This window comes from Chinchilla lanigera, unplaced genomic scaffold, assembly GCF_000276665.1.
Source record: "Chinchilla lanigera isolate Chin_1 unplaced genomic scaffold, ChiLan1.0 scaffold00078, whole genome shotgun sequence".
Taxonomy (NCBI): Eukaryota; Metazoa; Chordata; class Mammalia; order Rodentia; family Chinchillidae; genus Chinchilla; species Chinchilla lanigera.
Window position 1 is genome coordinate 2,278,242 of NW_004955479.1, and position 26,433 is coordinate 2,304,674.

The window sequence follows — 26,433 nt, forward strand, 5'->3', positions numbered from 1 at the left end:
TAAGGCTTAAGGACATATTTGAATAGGTGGTTAGGTGGAAAAATCTAATATTGAATAGAATTACATGAATTCTGAAGTGTTCTTCCTCTACCATACTGAAGATTTGGAAACTAAAACCTTGAAATGTCTGCAATATAAGAGAGATTTCATAAGAGATTACAAGTCCTTTATCAATACAAAGTCTTCTTTCTTTTTGATAGAGACATATTTTGAGAACTTTTACATAGATTACTATGCCTGTAGGAGACATAATGCAGCCAATAAATGATTGAATACTGTTTTTAAAAGGTATATTTTTAGCAAAATGATATAAGTATTTGTTTTCAAATAATTGAGAAAATGGGGTATAAAGCTTGTAGGCAAAAACCGTGAAGACTATTAGATCTGCTTAATGATTTCATAAAAATTTTGTTTAATTTTTCTCTGTCCATTTGCATGCTTAATTTTTCATAACAGGAATTTTTAAGTTGACCATTAAATTCTTAAATTGATAATAGTCATTTGTCATACTTAAGATCAGATTTAATTATCTGTGTAAATTTATAACATTTCTAACTTTAGAATTATTTAAAGAAAATACATATTCTTGTGGTCATTAAATTAAACTTTTATCGGGGGCTGGGGATTTAGCTCAGCAGCACAGCACCTGCCTGGCAAGCACAAGGCCGTGAGCTCAATTCCCAGTACCAGAAAAAAACAAAACAAAACAAAAAACCAAAATTAAACTTTTATCACATTTTATAGATGCCTAAAAAACAGTGTCTGGAGAATTCTTTGACATATATGTGCCCAAATATGCTCCTTTTTATGTTTAAAAGCTAAATTAATTTTTTCACATTCATGTGCATTTCCCATACTGCATAGTATCTTAACTTTGCAGTGCATGTGGTGTGCTGATTAGTTCTGACTGTGAAGCTTGGAAGACATAAAGTCACGCTCGTTACTTTTATAGCTTCATATGAAAACTTATGTATACATACTTTAGTGGTTTGTATGGGATGGGTTAACCACATTAATAAAGTCTAGTTAGAATCTACCAGAGTCCTCAGGTAGAAAAGCTCAGTTGCCTACACCAATATCCTTTGTCCTTTCCTCTCGCAATATTCACAGTGCTTTTATTCCCAAGTAAAGTGTTTACTTACTCCCTTACAGCTATTAGGTCACTTTCAGAAAGTCTTTTGAAATGCAGGAAGGGTTTCTTTTTATTTATCCCTGTTTGTCTAAAGATGGTCATGAGGACTCTAGTACAAGTTGGCAGTTTGGATCATACACTAAGAATTTTATTTCTAATGACAATTATAATTGCTAGTGTTACCATTACCTTCAAATGAGTGATTTCTTATGACTGTACTCATGATCGTACAGTTTCCTGACCCCTGGAATAATTTTCATCATGCAGATTAGAAAACCAAGACTTCACAGAGTCAACTGTCTTGAGAAAGTTCACAAAGTTGCTCTGTATTGCTGGGATTCAAACTGAGGGCAACCTAACTTGAAAGCTTTGATCCTTAACCACTGTTTTAGAGGATTTTCACATAATTATTATTTCCTGTTGATTCTATCTAAGAAGCATATGGCATGTGTATGAAGTATGGAAGATACTGGGATTTTAGCAAGGGAATTTTGAGGAAACAAACAAACAAACAAAAAGAAATATGGCAATTTAGAGATTGTGCATGTTGCGTTGGAGCTGTCAGCCTGACAGCCAAGAGGCAAACCCCAATAAATGACTGGGATATGAATCTGGCTCCCTCAGCTTCCTAAAAGGTCAAAGCCAGGTTACAGACCTGTGAGTTATTTGCATGGAAATGAGAAGTAGAGCAGTAGAAGTTGCCTGACATTGTCTGGAACAAGAAATAGCAAGCTAAAAAAATAATTATCTTTATTTAAAGAAAAATTAAAGGCAACAGTGGGGATGGAAGTAACTCACACAGGTGAAAGGAAGAAAATCGGAAGCATACAGTGTTGGGGTCACCACAGGTGGAAACAGCAGAAAATATCAGAGACATGAGATGAGGTGAGGACCCAGGTGTGGATGGGCAGTGAGGAGCATCATGCTGAATTGAGGAGAGCAGTTTCAGTCAGCTGGTAACAGAGAGTGTAGGGTGGACATCGAGCGTGCAGTCCTGTTTCTGGAGGTGTGATCAGAGGGAGAAGTGTGAGCGGAGGTGTAGCTGAATGAGAAGATTCCAGAAATTCATTTGCTATTATTACTTTTGCTTTGCTTTTTAGGATTTACATTATCATTGAGAAATTTGAGTTTGTGATTGGTGAAAAGAAATGCCAGTGAAAAATACAAAGAATGTGAAGATAAAAGACAGCAGGGATTCCTGTGGGGCAAGATCTGAAAGAGGCGGTGAAGGAAGTCTTGGCGGTGCGCAGGATAGGTCGGGTGTAGAAGGAGAAGGCCGTGGTGGGGATGGGGCGAGCGTGAGGATGGGGGACGCACTGACGTGACATCAAGATAAATTTCCGTGTAAGTCGGTATTGTCGGCTAATCTTTCATTTCTGTTTCTGGATTTAGGAAGGATTTATAGAAACCCTTAGGTTTCAAAGAGGCTGACAGGTGTCACTTTGCTTTTGTGCCAACAATTGTGGAGTTCTTTTCCATATTTTATGAAAGTTATGTATCTGTTTTCTTTTATGTAAATACATAATCTAGCCTATGTCACAAAAGCAGAAATACCATTCTCCCAAAAGTAATTTCTAATACAGAATATATTTTTTAAATACTTTTTTCCTAATATATAAAAAGTCCCTTTCAACATCTCATTGAGCCTACTGTACTTTTTGCTTTATAAGTAATCTCATTTTTTTACTTCATTTTTGTACTATATAGAATCTTGGGACCTCTCATTTTATTATAAAAACTTGCCAATGTTTTACTATTAAGGAAAGGCTTCCAAAATGAGAGCTTTTTTTCCTCTTAATACGTTGTATGAATACATAACAACCACCTCCTGAATCTGAGGTATAGGCTTATATATGTTACATACCATGCACATAAGCACACACATCTCTTTTGTAATACTGAAATAATTACCTAGAACATCATGTCAGCAAAACAAATTAGAAATAATATATTTTTCATTTTAATCAGTGCTGTGAAAACTTTTAATGTTGCATATCTTTTGTTTGAGATGAACTAGTAATAGTCCAAATCTAAATCATCTTTCACTTAATGTAAAAGTCTCACCCATTATGTTGTTACAACTATTGTGTTTAGTATAATAGTAATTATGGAAATACTAGGTTCATATTCTCAGTGTTATTTCTTTAGCTTATATAACCCTCACCTATATATCACTAACATGCTTAGAGTTGGTTATTGTGGAATAAGAAAGAGTTGTTCCCCCAGATATTTCCAGGAAGGTGTTAACTCCATCTTTTGTGTCAACATAAAAGATCAAGATATAGAATGGAAAAGTAGTTCGTACTCTTCCACACATACCTGGACACTGACATGTTACCATAAATTTTCACAAAACTGATAAAAAGACAAAAATAGTTCTCCATTGCTCATACCAGAAGTTAACCTCCAGAAGCTTCATGGAAGGCCTGTCCTATTGGATTCTCTATGGACAGAAAGACAAAGACTATATATGAATGACAGCAGAGAAATTTATGTCAATTTTTTGAAAAATCATACCAATTGCCAGCTAGTCAAAGAAGCCTACTTGATTACTCTTTCAAGAGTAGTCACTTTCAGAAGCCTTTCAGAGGGTGTTTCTTTTTTTCAAATTTGTCAACACTGCACATATAATATAATTCAATTGTGTGTTTATTAAGTTTTCCTTTCTAGAAGGTAAACTGCATGAGGAAGGGACCATGTTGATATTATTTACTGCTATATGACTAGCACATATTATGTATAAGATGTTCAATAAATATCTCTAATGCATAAATAAATGATCAAGTCTGAACTATTTAGAATTCACTCAAAAGTTAATACTTTTAACTCTACTAACATTTAATATATCTGCATTTAAAGTTACATGTATGTATATATACCTCATAAGGTTAGAATCTGTGACAGGCTGATACGTAAATATAGGCTATGTGATTATAAACATACAGAATATATTTGAATGCCACCTATGCAATCTTGAGAGAAGTCTCTGGGACACAAATCTTTAGCAAATTAATACCAGAAATTTTTGGTATAAGTGAAGATACATGTTTAGCTCTACTATATCTCAGAAGCCCACCAAAGTTATAATACAATAAAGAAAGGAAGGCATAAAACCAGTGGTCCTCAAAGATAATGGGAAGAGATGTGATGAATGGGAAATGTAGAAACGTTGGGGGCCAAAGTGTGGACAGAATAGTGGTAGCTGACTTAGCAGGGCAGAAAACAATGGAACGTGAGCCTGAGGAGGCAAGAGCTAAGGGGCTGTAAAGCATAGTGGTTGATGCTGCAGAACATTACTACACAACTGAGGAAGCAAATGCTCTGATGGAGAAAAGGTAAAGCAAGAAAGGTTGACTGAAAGTTAGGAGGGGGAGCAGTCAGCCAGCCACCTAGGGTGCTGGGCTTGCTTTCCACTAATGGTGAATCAGGAAGCAAGCACATAGATTCACAGACCCCAGACCATGGAGGCTGAGTGTCCAGACAGAAACAAAAGAAGAGGTTAAAATTTTTATGCTGAGTGGTGCGAAATCCCAAGTTTCTTCCCCTCTCTGACTGACTTGCTCATCGTTGTCTTCTCTGGTCTGCATAGCTCACCAAATCTGAGTCATTAGAGTAATTGAGACAATGGAAGGGAAATCTTAAAAAGTTGTAAAAGGACCTACCCAAGCTCTCCTTTTAAACACACACAATAAGCCTGAAATATATGGGACTAGAACTTGAAGAATATTAGACATTAAAAAGGGAAATCGATGCTACCTTCCAATGCCAGTTTAAATGAATTGAACTATTAAAAGTCAGAGCTACAAAGGAAACATGCTGCCACAGAACAATTTCAGTGTTCTTGACTGACATAAGCAAATTGAACTATAAGAAGGATCAGGGCTGCAAATGGCTTTGAAAGCCATACATTGTAAAATCAATATGCTAAGCTACTAGAAGCTAATGTGAAAAGCACAGTGCAGGAGCTCCCTAGTGGTCCTGTTCCCACCAACGTCTGGCACCCTCATTCTATAAATTAAATTTCAGCAGGTTTTCCTTTCTTGCCAAATAGGCCTGCAGCTCTCACTAGCAATAAGAAGTGCTCCTTAAGTAAAAGCAGGAAAAGATGCCTTTAATACTAAGGCCAGGGCTGGGGATGTAGCTCAGTGGCATAAGCGCCTGCCTGGCAAGCATAAGGTCCTGAGTTCCGTTCCCGGTACCAAAAAAAAAACAAAAAAAATCTAAGGCCAGCAGCAATTGAGCTCAACATGAGAAACTGAGCTAAAGAACTTTTCTGGGTACTCAAGGTAGGTGAAAATCAAGAAAATGAAGGAAATGAAAGAGGAAGTGGATTAAGAAGTAGAAGGTGAGAAAGAGAGAGCAGGAGGGAGAGTGAGAGTCTGAGAAATAGGACGTCATCAGGTAACTCTGCGGGCACTAATTCCACGGATGGTAAGTTCCTCCTACCTTCTTTAGAAATTAAGTTCAACAGTGTCCTGGGCATGGGTGAGAAATCTTAGATTTTTTCCTACTCCTTTTTCTCCTCCTACCTAAGCAGGAGGTCCAATTTCAGGGACTGTATGGTATCCTGAAGCCCACTTCTTCCATGGAAAGGAGTGAGTACAGTGGGAAGACTGTTTGGACATTTGGACAGCATCACTATCACTATGCCTGCTATTCAAGTATATGTAACTATGCAAATGTTTGTAAATAGTTATGTTATTCTAAAAATTAAAGTAACATTTGGTAATATAAAACAAAATCGGTTCTTGGTTTAGAGAAATCTGATTATATCCCTTCTTTTTATTTTACTTTTTTCATGTTTATTCTGTGTCTCCTTTGATGAATTGTCTTTTGGATCTACTTATATTTTAAAAAATGAACAACTTATAAAATGTTACCAGTCATTTAAGTAGGAATCGTATGCATAGAAAAAAAGGGAGATAATCAGCTATGACCTAGTGTGGGCATCTAAAACTTGCTAATTCAAAATGAAGTATACTTTTTTAGACTTTTAAGAAATAAGCACATATTCAATAAGTTCTCTTAAGTAATGTGTCCAATTTTCTTCTATCATTTAATAGTATAGAAGGTAGTTCATTAGGATAAATCAGTAATTACAGTTAAATGTTGACAAGTATCCTGATTAAAATTCTCAGTCTGCTAGAAATAAATTTAGTCTTTTTACATGTATATTAATATTCTGTATATTAAACACAGATCAGAATAATACTATATTCCCATTTAGACTAGTTTATATTTTTGTAACTAATACATCACATCCAAAACATATAATGTACATAGGAATTAATTCATATATGGTACAAATGCCTCATATCCATATATCTATCTGTTATTATGTCAATATAAGTGATTTAAATTCAATTAATATATGTATGAACCAGATTTAGTCATTGTACACAATATGCTAATATTTACAAATTAGAGATTAATGACTTTAATGGGAAATTAGCTCTATGATTTGATTAATGAATTTTGACTTTATTTTTGAAATATAGACTTGCATGCAATAAAAGATAAAGCACAAACCTCCAAATGAAATAAAGCGGTCACCCTAATAGTGTCTAAATGAGTAACTTTCACAAAATTCCATGTTCATTGCAAAGATCTTCCAATGCCCTTGATGGATCATCCAATTTGCTGCTGTGAGCATATTCTGTAAAGTTATTTTTTCATGTTGCATTTACGGTGACTTTTATAGAGATTAAAATGCTTTCATTTCAGTTTGTATTATTTCCTCAGTCATATCCCTATCAAAAGCAGTATTAATCTCGAAGTGGTGACTTTTTATGTAAAGGAAAGTAGGCTTTATGCTCCAACCCCAAAAGAACATAAAAGTATAGTATCTGATGTTTGAGGTAATACTTATATGGGTTTCAAAAACTTAGGAAATTATTAAAGATTACCAGTATTTCTATAGTGGCTACTCTGTGATAAATCTGGCATGAATATAGAAAATTAATGTAACATTTCAGAAATACCCATATAACACCTACCTTTATAGGTAGGCCAGTTGTATGTGGAAAAGAAAATGACAGAAAATCGTTGTGTCACTAAAAAGCAAAAAAGAGCCTTATTAAACAAGGCTTAAGTCTTAGGCTTTGTCAGAATGCCCAGGAATTCTCATCATTGGGAGGGACACTGAATGGCTTTGTCTCTGCAACTCCCTGTGCTGCAGGGCAATTTAGCCTGGAGAATATTTCAGGACTCGGAGAATTCAATAATAATGTAGTTTCGATGAACTTGGTTGGTGGAAAATTACAACTGTATCCCTCCCCAATTCCTTGATAATCATGAATGTAGACAGCAATCACAGGAGTGTCACAATACTACTACATCATTGTAAAATGTGTTGTAGTTTTTAAAAATATCTTGAAAGATCATTTAAACTCATCACTACTTTGTACTTATTAGACATGATCCAAAATTATTATGGAATTTTTTGATAAACGTCATGATTTGGGCTATTAATAAATTTACAACTCAACTTTAAAATTATGGTTCTTTTTGTAATCATGCGTATTTTAATATGCATCTTAGAAAACTAGAAACAGAAAGGATGCATAGTTTTCACCAAATTACCAAAGATGCTAAGGGTGCAGACCACAAGTTGAACAGCAGCGTCACAGCATATAAAATCCACCATATAAAGTGATTTATTTGCCATAATTATGTGGCTCTAAGCACACGCTAGGAGATTACAAATGTACTAATATCCACAAAGGGATTGGGAGTGATTGGATGAAAGAATTGTTTACATAAAACACATATGGGTAGCTCAGGAAATAGTATTTCTCTCTCTCTTCAACATTAGTGTCAACACCTGGTGCAGCACTCGTGCTAAAGCAAATAAATCTGTCATTTCATTGCTGAAGTTATGCTAAAGTTTAGAAAATGACTGAACTGAGTATTTCCTCAAGAGTCCACATTTTGGGACCAAAAATGGGGATTAATGAATGCTGAGGGCTAACAACAAGTGACCGAATAACTAAAACTATGCTTTCACAAGGATGAGACATTGGAGAGAAAACCTGCCACTTAGATTTCTATAAAGGAGTAATCTAATACCTTTAATTCCTCAAAAATAAACTAAAAATTTCCATCATGTATGCTTACCACAGTTAGATTCTCAATCACATTTAAGAAACAGGAATATATGTCACCTACCAAGTTCTGAGGTCACTGATTTAAAGACATCGTGTGGAGCAGGAAATCTATTGCTTTAGTTGGAATGTACCCTCCAAAGCTCAAGTTGAAATTTGTCACTGTAACAGCCTTTCAAGGTAAGTCTTTTAAAACATGATTAAACATAAAACATGATAGCTTTTTCCTCAGATCTGGATAAATGCTACTATCACAGGAGTGTGCTGGTCACACGAGAGGGGGTTTGTTGTAAGTCTGGCTCCTTTTACCATCTTTGTGTCTCGTCTGTACTCGCCTGCCTTTCTGCCATGTTATGATATGATGTAGAGGTCCATACCAGGTGCCAGCAATAGATTCTTGAAAGTCTCAGCCTCTCAAACTCTGAGAAATAATTTTTTTACAATAAATTACCTAGTATGGGGCATTCTGTTATAGCAGCAAAAAGCAAAGCAAGAAAACTGTATGTTCCAAAATGTAAGTTTACTAATTAATTATGCAACAAGTAGTGAATAGGTACCGACTACCAGCAAGGTACAAGTTGCTCACAGGTTGATACTATAGCAGTACTGCAGATGTATGTTTAAAGGTATTCTCATACAATGAAAGGCTTTCTCCTGTTATAGAAGACATATTCTTCCTTTCATAGTGATAACATAGTATAATTGCTAGCCCATCATTCATAATCAAAAGGTAACACTTTTAGTGAAAGTATGGCAAAAATGTTTTCCATAGCTGCATGGAGATACAAACCCATAATCTATGTATGTAACAGAAAATTCTGTGCAAAGATTCATAGGAAATAGATTCATATCTTTAATTATAAACAGTGTTGAAATAATATAAAATCTTACAAAATATGCATGGGCTTATTCTAATGCCATAAACACAGTAATTCATTTTTTAAAAATGAATTCTCAGAACTCTGCTATCTCTTCATTTTCACTTTAGTCTTAATTATCATCACTTGTATTTGAAATTTTACAAGAAGCAATTAGGGAATGTTTAAAAGTGCTACTACATATTTATGTGATTAGTGAAATTAAGTAATTAATGTAAATAATTATAATCTAGCAATTATGGTTTGTTGCATTAATAAAATTAGAATGCTAATGAATTTCCTTCAGAATGTTAAGGAATTTCCTGTAAAATAGGATTTTTTAATATAAAACTTTGCCAGTTTAATTCATGTCTAGTGTTTCTGTTACTAATACCATAAAAGCTAGCAGATTCAATTCCATATTTTTTGAAATAAAAAACATTTTTGTCCTTTGCATAGGTTGATTCCAACATAACTATTCACTTGACCATATTATTTTATGACCATCAATAAAAAAGAAGTAAGTTATTTCTTAAGAAGTCAGAACACTTCAATTCCCTCACTCTACATTCTTGTGTAATGAGAAACTAATGAAAAACAAAATATATACAAACACGAAAGCACATATTCTCTGTAGTAATATGGAACTATAAGGTATTAGTTAGAAAGAAAGTCTTCAGGCAGATGAATTTGTTGAAGTCGCTTTGTAGACAGACTGGTATATTCTACCTCAAGATTTGATGGCCTGCTTCCATTAAACCATTGTAGTTGGTTCAGGCTCGTCAGGCTGTTATAACAAAAATACCATAAACAAACAAAAGAAGTTCATTTTTCAGGACTCCAGAAAGTAGGAAGTTGAAGATCAAGACAGTGGCATATTCACTGTCTGGCAAGGGCCACTTTCTGGAATGTAACTGGAACCATCTAGTTGTGTCTTCACGTGGTGGAAGAGGCAAGGGATTTCTGTGGAGCTTCTTTTGTGAGGTCACTAATCCTATTCACAGGGACTCTTCCTCTGTGGCCTAATCACCACCTACCAACTCCCCTGACCCTTGCCATCTCCTATGGTAATACCATGGCTACTAGTGGCTGGTCAGTTTCTCAACATGTTAATTTTGAGTGGACACAAGTATACAGATCATAACTATGTATGTGTACATGTATATAAACATACATATATTCATATATATACATATACTTACATATATACAATGCATATGCTGAAGTTTCTTTTTTCTCTCCACAGCACTTCCATACTTTATTGTCTTTCAAGCATTCTGTAAAGAGATAATTAATATGCTCCTACTTTTCTTAACAATTTAGGAAATGATTTTAGTAAAAGAAATGTGGAGGTATTTACAAAGTACAGACCTATATACTTGAATCACAATGTTAATCATTGGGAGTATGACAAATATGTATAGTTCCTGCTCTCAAGGAACACAAAATGTAGTAGAAGTAGACAGTTGTAAAGAAATAATATACTGTTTCATAAAGAACTCTTGCAAATACAAAAGTAATGAGCAAATAACCAAATTTTAAAAGAACAAACCAAGCCATCTTTTTCACAAGGTACTTGACAGAAGTACTAGAAACCTATAAAACCATGCTGATCAATACTATCAGTATTTAAAAGTACAAATTGAGACCATAACAGAAGATATCATTAGATTTGTAAAAATTAAGAATTTTTTATATTAAAAATGGCTTAATATCGCTAATCAGAAATTTAGATGAAAACTACAATGAGATATCTCACATGAGTTACAATGACTGCTATCAAAAACAAGATACTGACAATACTGGTGAGGTTGCTCTGTTGGTGATAATGGAAATTAGTGACGTTCCTTCAAAAACTAAGAGTAGAACTGCCATATGATCCCTCAATTCCTAGGTATGAATCCAAAGAAAATCATTTATAAGAGATACTCTGATTTATATATTTATTGTAGCTCTGTTCAAAATATCCAAGATATAGAATCAACTAATCAACCAAGATGTCTATCAGTAATGAAATGTATTAAGAAAAGGTGATGTATATACATAGTGAATATTATTTGTGCAAAAAACCCAAGTCATTTGCCATGAAGTGAGTGGAACTCAGTGGCATCATGTTAAGTGAAACAAGCCATGTGCCAGAAGACAACTCGTGCTCCCACTCAGTAGTGATGCTGAGAATATCGGTTTTATAGGAGAGAGTGGAGTCATGATCATCTAATAATCACCTAATCATGATTAGAGATGAAGATGAAGGAGAGGAGGAATGGCAAGAGGTGAGATCCTGGGTACCAAAATACAGTTAGATTTTAAAAAATTAATTCTGGCATTAGAGTAGAGCAGTCATGGCAAACGCTTTAGAGCTTCCAAAGTTACAAAGAGCCCACTGCAACACATGTCACATGCATTCACCACCACTGGGATAAAGTGATGAGATCTGTAGTAATTCATGTTTCATTCGAAGGTGCTTGGACAGGAAAGGTTCTAAAGATTTCCAATAAGGAAATGATATATATTTGAAGAGATGAAAAACACTTATTATTTGATTTGATTTTTGTGTGTTGTGTACATGTATTTTTGAATTACACTGTAGCCCATAAATATGTACAAAGTATCTGTCAGTTAAAAGTTAAAGAATTTTAGCCAGGTCAGATGTTGGTATAAATGTGAAGTAATGCAAACCTATATTCCTCTTGGGAGTGTAAATTGACACTATCATGCAAAAATCTCATGCAACATTTCCATCAAAAGTGTGCTAGAAGAGTGTTAAACTAGAAACATCTAAAATATCTAACTACACCGGGCGTGGTGGCGCACACCTGTAATCCCAGCACTCAGGAGGCTGAGGCAGGAGGATCGTTGTGAGTTCGAGGCCAACCTGGGCTACAAAGTGAGTTCAAGGCCAGCCTGAACTGCGTAGTGAGACCTTGTCTCAAAAATACCAAAAAAATTAAAAAATAAAATAAAATATCTAACTGGTAAATAATATTACAAATATTTATACAATTAAATATTAAATGGCAGTAAAAAAATAGCGACCAGCTACATTTAGCATGAATCTATATAGTAATACTATAAATAAATTAATTAATAAAATAGCGTAATTTGTCTAAATATAATATTTTTATGAAGTTTAAAAATCAGCAAAAGTTGTTGAAGTAAATGTGTGTAGGGAACAAAAACTGTATTTTAGAGTAATAAAATGATAAGGAAAACAGAGCTTAACATAATTCTTTCCTGTAATGGGACAGATTGAAGGTTGGATTTAGGAAGTGGAATCCAGGTGGCTTTGTGTAATTTGTCCTGGTATTAAGTTATCTTAATGATAACTTAATATGAGGTTTTTGGAGTACATTTCATCAGTTTTCCTTATAGTTTCATATATACTACATTTTTCTATGTAAAGACGTCATGTTGAAAGAAGTTTAAACAAGGTATTTATTTCACATGAAAACATGTTCATGAAGGGGCAATATTTGTACAATTTTATAGAGGAAAGAAATCACCTGAAAAATCTGTATTTAGGTCAAACTCACAGACTAGAAGCACAGATAATAGCAATGAGATAAGGCATGGGTCAGTACAGGAAGATAGCTCTGTCATTTGAAGACCATTTGTACTTATCTAAATGTACAGTAATATCTGAGAAACAAAGCCCATTTAAACATTTCTGAAAATATTCAAACTCTTTATTAAATAGTCCTGCTGTGGGATCCAAATGATATTTTAATCTGCTAAAATGTGGTTGCAGATATATTTTAATGCAATTTAAATTCTGCATAAATTTCTGTGCATGGCACAGTGTTTTATTTTTCAGTGCTCTGGACTAAGGCATCTTTATGGAAAATGGTTATATCACAGCATTTTAAAGTAGATAACATCTCTGAAAATAGTCAAAATATATGTAAATCAATATATCAAGTAGGACCTAATGGAACCATTTAAACAGGCTTATTGAAATTTGACCCATAATTGTGATTATACCAGTGTGTTGTCAGTTTTACTTCCCACTGCTCGTTGATCAACAGAGGACATAAATGGCCATGGAGTGTATAATTGGTGTTATTTTGCCACATGTAGTTATTTAAATTCAGCTTCTCTCTACTCCCTTGAAGTCATGTGCATTAGTAATAATAAAGCTGTGGAATAAGTAGATACTTTGGAAGTATAATCAAATCTTTGAAAAAAAGTGTTAATTTTTTTTTTCTTCTGCTGAGTGATGCTAACCTGTAAACACTTTGTGTTTACATTTTTCAGACCCTAACATTTAAAGCTATTGACAAGGAGTAGATAATTTGGGCTTGTTATTCAGTAAGCATTGTTTTAGAAATTAATAGGATCAAAGATTCCATTTTTTAAAAAAAAAGATATTAGCAACCTACTCTTTTGTATTTTAAAGGATAGAATGACAGTTGTTTTAATTCCAATTCAGTATGACCAAGTTCTCTAGCAAGACTTCCTTTATCATTGGGAGATAAGAACAAGCCTGTCAAACTAATTTGCCCAGGTCAGTGTGTCCCTTTTCAATCAAAAGTTGGGACTGTAATGTTATTGACCTAGAACTATGTAGGCTGTGCATTAGCATAATGGCTGATCAACATAATGCATTTTAATACCATTAACTTTTCCGCACCCCTAGAAAGGAAAAAGAATGTAGAAAATTACAATTTTGTCTTTCTCATGGGTAGATTTTTAGATGAGATTCTCTTTTTCCTGAATTTCATAGACTAAAGGTCACAAAAAGATAGTACATTCAGTTATCCTGGCTGAGACCAAGGTCAAGAAATGGATTATTGGGAAGAAAAATAAAGACAGCAGTACAAACTGTTCTACCCAGGCCCTACCCCACTCACTTCAGAGTGGGTGTCAACCTTAGGAAAAACAAGGTCTCAGAAATCATAATCCTACCTTTAAGGCAGCAAGAAGGCTAAAATTTTTCTAAGCTTTTTTTTTTTTAAAAAAGAAAAAAAGGATAACATAATAATAGGGGGGACTTAGCAAATTACAGACAAAATGGTAGGAAATTATCAATGGTTATCGTTTTACATATTATTATCTACAAAATAGTTTCTCAGGAAAACAAATAGACAAATAATAGTGAGTTAGAGACAAAAGAGGTAGGAGATTATCAAGAGTTGTGCTATACTTTGGTATCTTCAAAGTGGCTTCTAAAGAAAATAAATAGAGCTATACATGAGTGACCTATTGAAAAATCATTAAGTATTCTCAATGGTTGTTGTAGGAAACACATAATAATAAACATACATCCATTTATGAAATAGGATAGGAACATTACAAACTTAACACAGTTATGGATAGATTAGTAGGAAAATATCAATGGCTGCTGTAATACATGGTGGTATCTTCAAAGTGGTTTCTCAGGAAGACAGAGATATGCAAGAAGGATCTAATAAGTAGTTACAGCCTAAGGGTTGTCAAAAATAGCATATTACCTCCTCACCAGTGACTCTTTTCACTGAGGTATGATGGCTGGAAGGAAGGCCAGGATTGAAAAGAAGGACCGAGAGACTTGCACCTGTGACTAGCAACAGGCTGTTTTCTTGTTCCTCCATAGTCATGATCACCCAGGACTCCTTGATGGAGATGACGGTCTGGCCAGAGGGAGAAGGCAGACCATGCCCCAAGCCCTCTCATTCCTGTTGGACTAACTGGTAGCATGGGTCTGAGCTCTGAGGCCTCCACCTCAGAGGGCAGACCGATCTCCAGTGGTCTCCTTTGCATCCAGGGCATGGCCCATGGGGCCTCTTAAGGCAGTTCCTCTTGAGGTAGCCTGGCTTTTAACAGTGGTAGCAGATGAATGCAGTTGTCGAGTTCTTCTTGGAGCCCCAGGAATCAGACCTGGGATCTGTTTCTCTTAGTGGTGCAGCAACCTAAGCTTTAACAAAGTAAAATATTTACTGTATGATTCTCTAAGAGGCAGCATATAAGGTACAGGCTGCAACCCTGTACCTTAGCCAAGCGATTGCTGGAAAAAGGTTGAACTCTCAAAAGAGATGGGCAAAATCAGATGAAAAACAAATCACTGAAAACAGGTAGATTCAGAATTCATATAACTAAATGAGTTATTATCAAAGGTTATTGAAATGAAGAGAACAAAAAAGAGTTATTTGAAGCATTACCTAGTTTAATAAGAGAAGATGAGGGCTCCACTCTGATTATTAATCTGAAACTGTCTCTCATCATGATGAACTCTGATGCTGGAGGACGTCACTCTAGACAGAGGCTTGCTTTGTAGATTCTCACCTCTCCTTCCTGTTTCTGTCATCTTCGGTGGGAGGGAGGCCACAGTGTGAGATGAGATTCTAAATTAACTCCAAGTTAAACTAATGTGCTACTGTCATCTACTTCTTGAAGCTTTACTTACTCTTCCTCAAGTCCCTGTTGTACTCTACTGAGTATCATACCTACTCTGGTTTCTGTTGTAATTATGTCTTCTTATGTGGAAGATGCTGACCTTACCTAGAGTTGTAGTTACAAGTACTACTTTGTACTACATAGTACAATAGCTTTTGAGCTGAATGAAATTCATTAACTAAGCCCATGAAAACATATTATTCTCATGTAATGATGTTAGTGGCATTTGAGTTTGTGTAGGTTTTTTTAAGATAAAGATAATTTATAAGAACTGTCATATATCTAAGAGTATAATAACATTCTTTTCTAAATGTAATGTGTAGCATGTAAAAATACTGATTAATCATTCTCTTTGTTAATAAGAAAGAAATGTGAGGTTAAAATCAAGGATACTGCTAACATTTAGAAATAAAAAGAATAAGTACTTAAGAACACCCAATTCTATTTCGAGCTCTTTAATTGAATTATTCGTTGCCTCCAATTTCCCAAAATCTTCCAATATTCCTTTCCTATGACCTACATTTCATCTCATTTTTAAAAATCCTTTGCTGAGTCTGTATGATTACAGTTGGAAAAAGACATATTCCTAGGGAAACATACATGTTATTGCTTAGTCTTGGAAAGCTTTCTGAAAGAGGTAAGTTTTTAGGACATTTAAGGACAACGTAAGAGTCAACCAGTTGTATTTCATAAGATCACATATGTGTACTCAGACCAAACTTAGGTGTTCTGTTTTATTCTTGTGGAAGAAGAAGAGTATGGATTCTAGACCATGCCTAGGAGCCTTCGATGACAAAGAGGGATGGAAGTTAAGGAAGAGAAGGTAAAGGGATTGAAAATAATTAAGATGAGATTTGTGATGTAGGACTGCCCTAAAATGAACATCACTATTCTGTACTGTAAACATACACCAATAAAACTTTAAAAGGAAGGTATTTAAAAGAAACAAACACATAAAATAAGAATAGAGAAAGCAACATGATCTTAATTTTTACAATTTATCTTATTGAACTTTATTTAATAGTACTTCAAAGAGATCCATTTATCAATTTTTTAAGTATCAGGAAGCACTTATTGTGAAATAGTCATATCATAAGCCACAGTTGTTCCCAGGGTCTATTGAAAGAGCACTTAATAAACCATATGATAGCAAAACCTTAAGAAGCTGTGTGGAAGCCCAACCAGGTTAGCATTTTCCCAGCAAAAATGAATGTCATCCAGGAGCGTTAGGCTGTATAAATTTTTTTGTATTTTGTTAATCACTTTTAAGAGACCAAATGAATTACACACACTAGACAGAATTTTCAGTATGGTCACTTCAAGATATAAGTAAAACTATTAGCATGTTATACTGTTCAGTTCATAAGAAATTCTTCTGAACTAGCATAAGAAATCCATGGTTTGAATTGCATTCAAAATTATGGGCAGGAAGTGTTTCATCCATATAAGCCTTGCACCATAAATTATATTCTAATTGCCTAACCTGTCAAGTTTCCATACTGCTGAATATTTAGCTAAAGCAAAGGAAAGGAAACCTCATTATATACTGAGCTGTGTCTAAGTGGATTCTGTGATAAGGGAAGTTTTACAAAGCTAGGTCCTATAGACTTAGAGAAATTAATGAGTGTTCAAAAATATAGCAGTGTATTTCACTGTAAATAAATAATGACTCCATTAGAAACAAATAATAAATCATTTGCATTAGCCCATTACTTTTATATTTAAATTTCTAAAACAAAGGAGAAAATCATATATATTTTGCTTATTTTCAGTAGTGGCAAAAGAATATTTCTATATTGTATGCCTTATTTGTCACAAAGTACATTAGAAGAGATACAACCTAAGTATATAAAACTTAAAAGTCATTTTCAAGTAGTAATTTTCTTCATAGAGCTTGTTTGAAGCAGAACTGCACACTTTTGCTGTCTCCTCCTTACTCAGAATGCTTTCTTTCAGTCTGCTTCTGCCCTCCCTGCCCTCAACACACATGCGCTGCTTAAAAGCAGGTCCCACGTAACTTTCAAGACCAAGATTGATGTTATCACGAAAATATTTTATGGTGTCCCAACTTGGAAGCTATGACTTATTTTTGTCCTCTGTACATACTTATCAGATCTACCATATACATAGTGCTTTTTGTTAGAGTATTTTACCTTTATCTTATCTTTCTTATTAGCTGACTCATTTTTGATTAGCAAATCACTATCTGATTAACTTCCTCTGCCTAGAACAGGACATTTAGCATGTAGTGAATGTTCAGGAAATGAAATGCACTAGTCATCGATGCAAGTAAAAAAGGAACATTTAATTGAATACTGAATTACATTTGCATTTTTATAAAAGTGCATTTCTATATGAGCTATTTTGAGTCAAAAATACTTGATTTGCTCTAAGTGGTCCCTTATAATTGTTGTCTAAATTAGCAACTATCCCCAGACACCAAAGATTGTGTCTAATCTACATTTTTTGTAATACTTGATATGAATCAAGGTTTTAATGGACTCAAAGCACAGTGCAGGAATAGGCAAGTGAGGACAGTGATAAGCAAACTGTTTTAACTCACCATCTTCCCAATTATTTTAATGTCAGTGAATGTTCCTATCCATAGCATTTTGCATTTCTATGACTATTTTAATAGTACTTATTTTCCATTCTTATCAAGTAATAGTAAACCATAGTGTCTTTCTAGGATCCTTTAACTTGGTGCTGTGCCCTTGCTACTGGAGAATTCTTGAAAAGTTCTTGAAGATCATCCTAATTACCATTGTTAGATTCCCAGGTACTTGTCCTTGTACTTTGAAATTTCTTTCAAAGAGCAGTCTGGCTCTACTATGTACATAGTGCTTTTTGTATATCCAGAGTGATTTAATCCAAAAAGGAAATGTATGTAAAAATTTTGTATATCCAGAGTGATTTAATCCAAAAAGGAAATGAAACAAACCAATCCAACAAAAAACAGTAACAACTGAAAAATAACACTAAAATTGTATTTAAGATGTATGCTGCAAAAAATGCAAAATTTTACAAGTTAAATGCCTTCATATTTTACCTCATTTCATTGATAAACTTTGCTTTTATAGACAACAACAGAAACAAACATATCTATGAAAGACTTGTGATGAGTGTGGACTTAATCTCATTCCTGAGAATATTCTACCTATAACACCATACTTCTGAGTAGGTTGTATGTCTTTTGATTCATAGTTTCTTTTTCCCCATAAATGATAGCTATATCTTGTATTTGACTTCTGGCTAGAATTTCTTCTTTTTGTGTGAAAATAATGCAATTCTAGATCAGTAAACTTCGTAAGAACTCATCAAATGTTAAACCATAAAGCTGTAGTTGGAGGTGTCATTTGGGTTTTTTGTTTGTGACTTCTTAAGTAAGGCTACTTTAGAGCCTGTTAGTCCTTGCTCTTTATTTCTTAGTTGCACCAGTCTTCATATTTTGACATATGTCATTTGGGGAACAAACTCACAGCATAGTAATGACCTTGCCAAGGACCAAAAGATATGTCTTAAAGAATTATAATCTCTTGTAACTCGATTTATGTGATTACTGTGCATAACAGAACTTGTTCAGCAATGATGGATGGCAATACTGCAGGTATTGACTGATCTTTAGAAATATTTATATGACAGGTTCTTTAAAGTTTTGTACATTGTAGGAGAGAATAACTGCACACAGAAAAGAAATGAGCTGTGATTCAGGTTCTTGAGCAATGCACTTAATTATCATATTTCTTTCAGTCCCAGCACCAAAAGTGAACATTTGCCAATGCAGTGACAATAAGTGACTTTCAAGTAAATGTCCTCTGTTCCTTCAGGACATGACCTTCACAAGAAAATACTTAGAGTTTAAAAAAAACATGAATTTTTTTGAAAAACTAAAGTATATATTCCAAACCTACTTGAATTATTTAGCTTCCAGACATGTTGTGTGATAGGTTTCTGTGTGGGGATTACAGATAGGCAGCGACCTACAAACATAAACCCATTTAGCTCATTCTGCCAGTCCCCCCTTTGTTTATGGGGTTCCAGCCCTTGCCCCATGACGTCATTGTGTGCGTGTGTGTGTGTGTGTGTGTGTGAGAGAGAGAGAGAGAGAGAGAGAGAGACTTTGTGTATTCTCCTAGGTATTTGAGATTTTTAAAAAACTTTACTTTAAAAATTTAATTTTCATTAAATATCTGAGAAGAAAAATGTCTTGGCTAAGTTTTAAGCTTTTCAAGACCATACATTTTGAAAATGTTTCCTTGAGTCAATTAAGCAAAGAACAGTCACAGTAGAACAATCTATAAAAACTAAAAAAGTGTTGGTAAGCAGTCCTGTGAATAAGTCGGACAGTGAGACGTAATCAAAAAACACCTTTTTCTGTCCCTGCTGTTCTTTAACATTTACTCAGTGGAAGTAGTTCTGTAGCCAAGGGTTGGAAACGCTGGAAGCCAGTAGCTGTTACCTTGCTTAAACAGCAAACTCAGTTCCCATAACTGCTTAATTCTGTGTAACAGTCAACACCCAATTTAAAGGGGAAACGTTTTGGCTTTCCTGGGTTAGGTCCTGCTAAGGGCTGGATACTGCTTCAGGATGCAAGAACTTTGCCTCTCAGAACGCATCCTGGTGGCAAGCTTCAACCCTGTCCCACCGTGTTACCTACTAGGGTTTCTGGCCTCACTGGATGTGCAGGAGGGAGGAGGGAGCAGAGTGGAGAGGTGGAGATTCTTTACCAGCCTGTCGGATGGATTCAGCTTCTCTGAGCCACGCAGTTGTTTAAGCTCTCTTGGGCCACTTAACTCAGGACCTCACCTGACAGGCTTGGGTTTGGATGAAAGGTTCTCTGTTCCACCAAGGATGCTTAATAGCTTCAGTAGCAATCCACAGTTCACCTATCCAGTTACCACGTTGGTAGGCCATGTGTCCCATGTCCCCCACAGCTGAACCTCTGGATTATGACTCTCTCTTCCTTTTCTTAAACAAATGGTGGGACCCAGCGCCTTACCACAGCTGTTGCGCACCATGTCACCTTGTACTAACCTTCCCAGCCGTGCTGTGTACGCCACACAGGTGAGGGAAAACTCCCTTTGCAGGTTTTTTTCCTTAAATTTCTTATGAAATTCTGGCACCAAATGCCTTCTGATCAGTTATCTATGGCCTTTGAAGCTAGGTGACACCTCCATTTTAAAATCTTGATAAAGTAAACATAGTGAAATTTAGCCATTAAAGCCGTTTTTTTAAACAAGCATTTTAAAATGGATCGTATTCAAAGAGAAAGGAGAAGAGGAGCATGTTTATATATTGGAGGCATAGTGTGATTTTTTTACAATTTATGATTTGTTTATGAAGTAAAAATTAAATGCCATATTTAGCCTTATGTAGCATATTAGGATAAGAGTTTAAAAAAAAGCCATGCTAATATTTCAGAGTTTCCGTTTTAAAATTAGAAATCAAAATTACTTTGAAACCTATAGCTCTACTATAGTGTAAAGTAGTAAGACTGGTTTGTATGTTTTGCTTTTTAGTCATTGCCTAAGGGACTTATTCTATTAAGTGTAAGTTTCTGCTCCTTTTTTTAACCTTTCTTCCTCATCTCTTCCATTCTCGAATGGAGACAGGCAGACAGACAGACAGACACACACACACACACACACACACACACGTTACACTTTTCTCACTTTTCTGCATTCTGTCCATTGCTTTTCTTCTTTTTTTAAATTTTTGAACATGATGAAAACTTGCCACAGCCCTGCTCATAGTTGCTTGAAACAATATTCTCTTTTGTCCCTTTCAAATCCCAGGGCATCAGATCTTTCTAAAAGCAAAACGGCTCTAGATGTTCAAACACACACATGGTGGTCCCATGTTGCATAAAGCCTGTGGCTTATACAAGTTGGAGGGAGTCACTGTAAGAAATAAAACCCAAAATAATGAATATAAAATGAAGTTCAGGGCCTTAGAAGGGACCCTTACGAACAAGGGCCCTGAAGCTTCATTAGCTTCACAGCAAATCCGCCTCTGCATTGCTATAAAAAAGCCTTGAAAAATCTTTTGCTCCTTTCTTCTATCCTTCTAAAATAGTCATAATTAGATAGCTGCTTCCTTATGCCTTTCCCCTAGGTTACATAAGAATAAATAATGAAAGAAACATGTTAGTTCAGATCTTCAAGATCTGATTCCTAAGTGGGTGTTAAATATAAAAGCTACATCACAGTAATTAAGTACCTCGTTTTAGTAAGCACAAATATATTATAGTGTGCAAAAAACATAATTTTGGCTCATTCAACACCCTCACACTTACATAACTAATAATGATGCCAAGGTAATATTACTATGTCTCTTAAAATAATTCCTTAGTTCAAAACATGCAATAAATAGAGTATTTTTTTGACTTCTTAGTTTGTTAACAAAATTACTTCAATACAATGAAATGTAGTGCATGTTAGTTTTGTTTCATCATTATTTTACATAAACTTTAAAATTATAACCTCAAGGTTATAGATCTATTTTTATCATTCATTGAAAAACCTTTATATTGCTTCTTATTGTAAATAAATTTACAATACTTGTCCCTCACACTGTATTTGATGTCAGCTAATTGTTAGTTGGTTTTAATTATACATCATAGTCTTTGTTCTGGAGGCAGTCCAAAGAGTAGATCATCTTGGTGTGTAATTTACTGAAACAGTTTCCAGGCAGCCTGCCATACTAAAAATCATGTGGTACAATTGTCATTAAAATTAGAAAAATATTGGTATACATACTTGAATTAAAGATTAAGGGGTGGTTCTATAAATTATGAAAAGCTTTACAAAATATTACTAAGGTTTGAGTTCAGCCAAAGGCCTAATTTCTAAATATCATTACAATACACAGATGTACTTTTTCTACCTGTAATAAGACTTTGGTGAATGCAGCTACTGCTGGTAGGGTTCCGAATCCCTCATGAATATTGATACACACTTTTTTAGCAGGTGAGTAGGTGGGTAAATATTGCTAGCATCTGGATATTGGGTAAGACAGAAAGAGATGTTATCCTATTATAAAATACAGCATTTTACCTTTTTAAAATGAAGGTCCCAAATTCTGATTCCCATTTTCTTAATTTAAAGGTAGTATTTTACCCAATTTTAAAAATAGGAAAAATGTTCTGGCAGTGTTTAAAGTCATAAATTTATTCTCGGGAAGTATAAAACAACTTTCCTGCCAGCTACCATTGAATAACATCTTTAAATACTATTTTATGTTTTACTCCTCTTTTTTTTAAATTTAGCAAAAATATTTCAGCTAAAGACGAGCATGACGTGGCCAAAGATGACCACACTGTCCCCTTTTGAAATAAAAGACATGTCCCACCTCTTCTTCCCTTAACATTCGTCTTCAAAATCTTTAAAGCAAATCCCAGAGCAGTGAAAGTAGTGTGTGAAAGAAAAGACAGAGAAACCACTTGTAGTTGGGAAAATAAAGCATTCGGCTACAAATACAATGCTAAAAAACTCAAGTATTTTGTTTTAGTGTTATATAAGGAATATATGCTTTAAAAACACATTGAACTTTAAAATATATTTTAATGTTTTGTTATTTATTGTTAATAATAAATAATAAAAGTTCTAAAAGTACATTCTATATGTTACTTCTGTCAAGTAGTTTAACTACTGGTTAAACTGATGGTTATGCTCCTAATAGGAAAAATAAAATCTTGCTTTCTATGTGAATGCCAGGATAGTGTAAAGTGGTTTTTTGGTTGTTGGTTTCCTTATTTGGGGTTTTTTGTCTGCAGGAATGGAATGGAAGAGCAACTATTTTAAAAAGTGAATAATTACTGCTATAGTTTTATTTAATAAATACTGAGATTGGTCTACATGCCAATAAATGTGCTAGATGCTGGATACACAAAGATATATAAGATTTATATTCTTGAGCAGCGTGTAGACAAAGGCAGTGACTGGTTAATTGGATTAGACCACTATACTAAATGATGCTAAGATCATAGATTCCACTTATGAACCAATTAGCTTGTCTTTGTTCTATGGCCATAGATTGCATTCAGATTAGATACTTCCATGGGTTTGTGCATTTTTACTCTATCTCTTGCCAAAATGAATTTGAAAGAGCACACAGCAAAGATATACAGAATACAGAAACTCAGGGAAAGGTAATAGAAAAGGCTTTTGAAGGCATATTTTATTACACTGTTCTTACAAAAATTTTATTTCTGTTTTAGCCTATCAAATGCAATGAAATCAAAATGTAACTGGAAAATATTTTAAAATATAAAAGTGGTTTTAATAGAGTGAAGAAATTCAGTAATTCTCTAATTCATTTTTAGGAACTGAAGCTTAATTATAAAATTAGATTAGGTCAACAGAAATACAAGTAAATAGTACACACATAGCAATATGCCAGCAGATTACTTAACTTTAGCTAAATAGTGAACGTAAAGAATGGTTGTGCTGAACATGTGCTAAGAGAGCAGACAAGTGAGCTTTTTTCTGTGCCTCTTCCTCCTCAAAGTACTTCCTGAGAAGCAATGTATTTGGTTAAGGCCTTCAAATAAAGATATCGCAAAATAAACAGACAATAAATAAATATCTGTAGAGTTATTCCACAGTAGATTTTTCAGTCAAGTTCTTTCTGATTTTTCTCTTATTTATTACTACTTACATTATTTGCTGTGTCTGTAATTGGGGTTGGAATCATAATAATCAACACTTAGTTTATTTTTTGAAGCTCACAAACCAGAAGGAGCTAACAATATTTCTTACTGAATTTCATAGGCTATACCTAAGAACTTACTTATACATCACTTATTCATGTATACTGTTTTATAAAAAATAACCAGTTAAATGATTCATTTAAACATTTATTCAGATGGCTGTAAAATATTATTTAAGAATATATGAAATCATGGAACACATTCATCTTATAAGTAATATAGTAAATATTTTAGAGAAATAGCAAGGCCCTGAAAATGATAGCATGATAAGATGTTGTATATAGACCACATCCTTTCTTAAATTAGGACTTATAGTTGTCTCCCAACTTTGTGGAGATTGAAGACATTTGTTGGTTCTTCTGTTCTAATGTTTGTGGTAGAGACTTGGGTTCTCCCTCTATATTTGTCCTCTTCTACTTCATTACTACTACTAGGCTGATTATCAGCTGGGCGCATGGCCACATGGAATGAAGATTACATTTTCCAGGCTTCCTGGAAATCAGATGTGACCATTAGGCCTAATGGGATAAAAGCAGAAGTCTTGAGTATGCAGTTTATAAGAAATCTCACGGATGACTTAGAGCATGCCCATTTTCCTTTTCCTTCTCTGTTGGGGGAATTTGTGACCATTTATCTTGCTTGTCAATTTGACTGGCTTAAGAGACGTGTTCCATATTAGTAAAGCCACACTCGGGGTGTGTCGGGGAGGCTCTTGGGTGCTGGCCTTAGGCACTTCATCTGGTGCCTGGCCTCCTTCTCTGTGTGCTGCTCCCTGCCCTCTGCTTCCCTGGCCTCCACCAGGTGCGCAGCTGTGCTCTGTGGTGCCTGGCTCACCTCACGCCCACAGCAAGGTAACTGGCTGACTGCGGCCCTGCGGGTTAAAGCCTTGGAAACTATGAGCCAGATAAATCATTTCCTCTTCCATCTGTGTATCTCAGACATCTTCTCCAGCAGCAGGAAAGGTGACTGACACAAAAGGCAAACCTGATGACTAACCTTCAACAGCTATCTTTGAATATAAGGGACTTTTTGAAAATAAGATGTTGCAACAAGGTAAAGTGCCCCGAGAGTCCCTGTATCCACAGGCTCCCCCTAGCCTCATACAGCCCAAATTGGGTACTTTCAGGTGAAAAGAAATATATTCTTATTTTATACGAAGTATTATTTTAGTGTTATTATTTCCATTCAAAACTAATAAATAACTAATAAAATGCATTTTTTATAAAATGTAAAAGAAGTATATAATGTGTTTGTTTATTTTTATGGCAACATTTCAAAAATATACGCTCACTGGGGAGTAAATGTCAAAAATATATCAGTTAATTTTAAAGATAATTACATAAATTTAATAATGAGTTGCACAGTCCCAGTTTTGTGGCATTAAGAATCTCTTTTCTTTTATTATTTTAAAAATAAAAGGAAGAAAACATTAACAGACAACCTTTTACAAAATAGCAAAAGAACAGTACAGACAATACAGAGTTACAAACCAAGTGGTAAGAAATTAACAGTGCTTGTTGTATTACATATTGATATTTTCAAAGTGGTTTCTCATGAAAACAGATGGAGACATGCAATATTGATCAATCAAAGACTCCTTAACAGTTTCTTTCTGTAAATAGAAGACAGTAGAACAACTATGTTAACTATCCTTTATATACATACATACAAAATTTCTCCTTCTTTCCCTCCTCTTTTCCCACATCCCAGTTGCCCTTAACCCTTGAGTGTTTTTCTATCATTTCACAATGTCTATCATACCTCCAACTTTAAATTAACTCTTTCAGGTTTTACACTAGTGAGACAATGCGGTGTTCACACATGCAGGTCTGACTTATTTCACTTATGAGTATGGTCTCTAGTTGTGACCATTTATCTATAAAAGCCTTGAGTTTCTCTTTCTTTATAGCTGAGTAATATTCCATTATATAAAAGTACCACAATTTTCTTATCCAATCCTCAGTAGATGGACATTTGGGTTGCTTCCACAAATTAGCAATTACAAATTGTGCTCCTATGAACAGAGGTACACATATATCACTGTGATATGATATTTTTAGATCTTCTTGGGAAATACCCAGAAGGGGAATAGCTGGGTTGAATGGGACCTCTAGACCTAGTTTTCTGAGGAATCTACAAACTGATTTCCACAGTGGTTTCACCAGTCTGCATTCCCACCTATGGGTTCCATATTTCTCCACAGCCTCGCCAGCATTTGTTACTGGTTGATTTCTTAATGCTAGCCATTCTTACTGGAGT

At 34.7% G+C, this 26,433-nt stretch overlaps 1 protein-coding gene across 1 annotated transcript in view; it reads left to right on the forward strand.

Moving 5' to 3' along the window:
- Kcnd2 (potassium channel, voltage gated Shal related subfamily D, member 2) overlaps positions 1–26,433 on the forward strand; it is a gene marked incomplete at its 5' end in the record, with an annotated part of 482,970 nt that overhangs the window by 215,635 nt on the left and 240,902 nt on the right.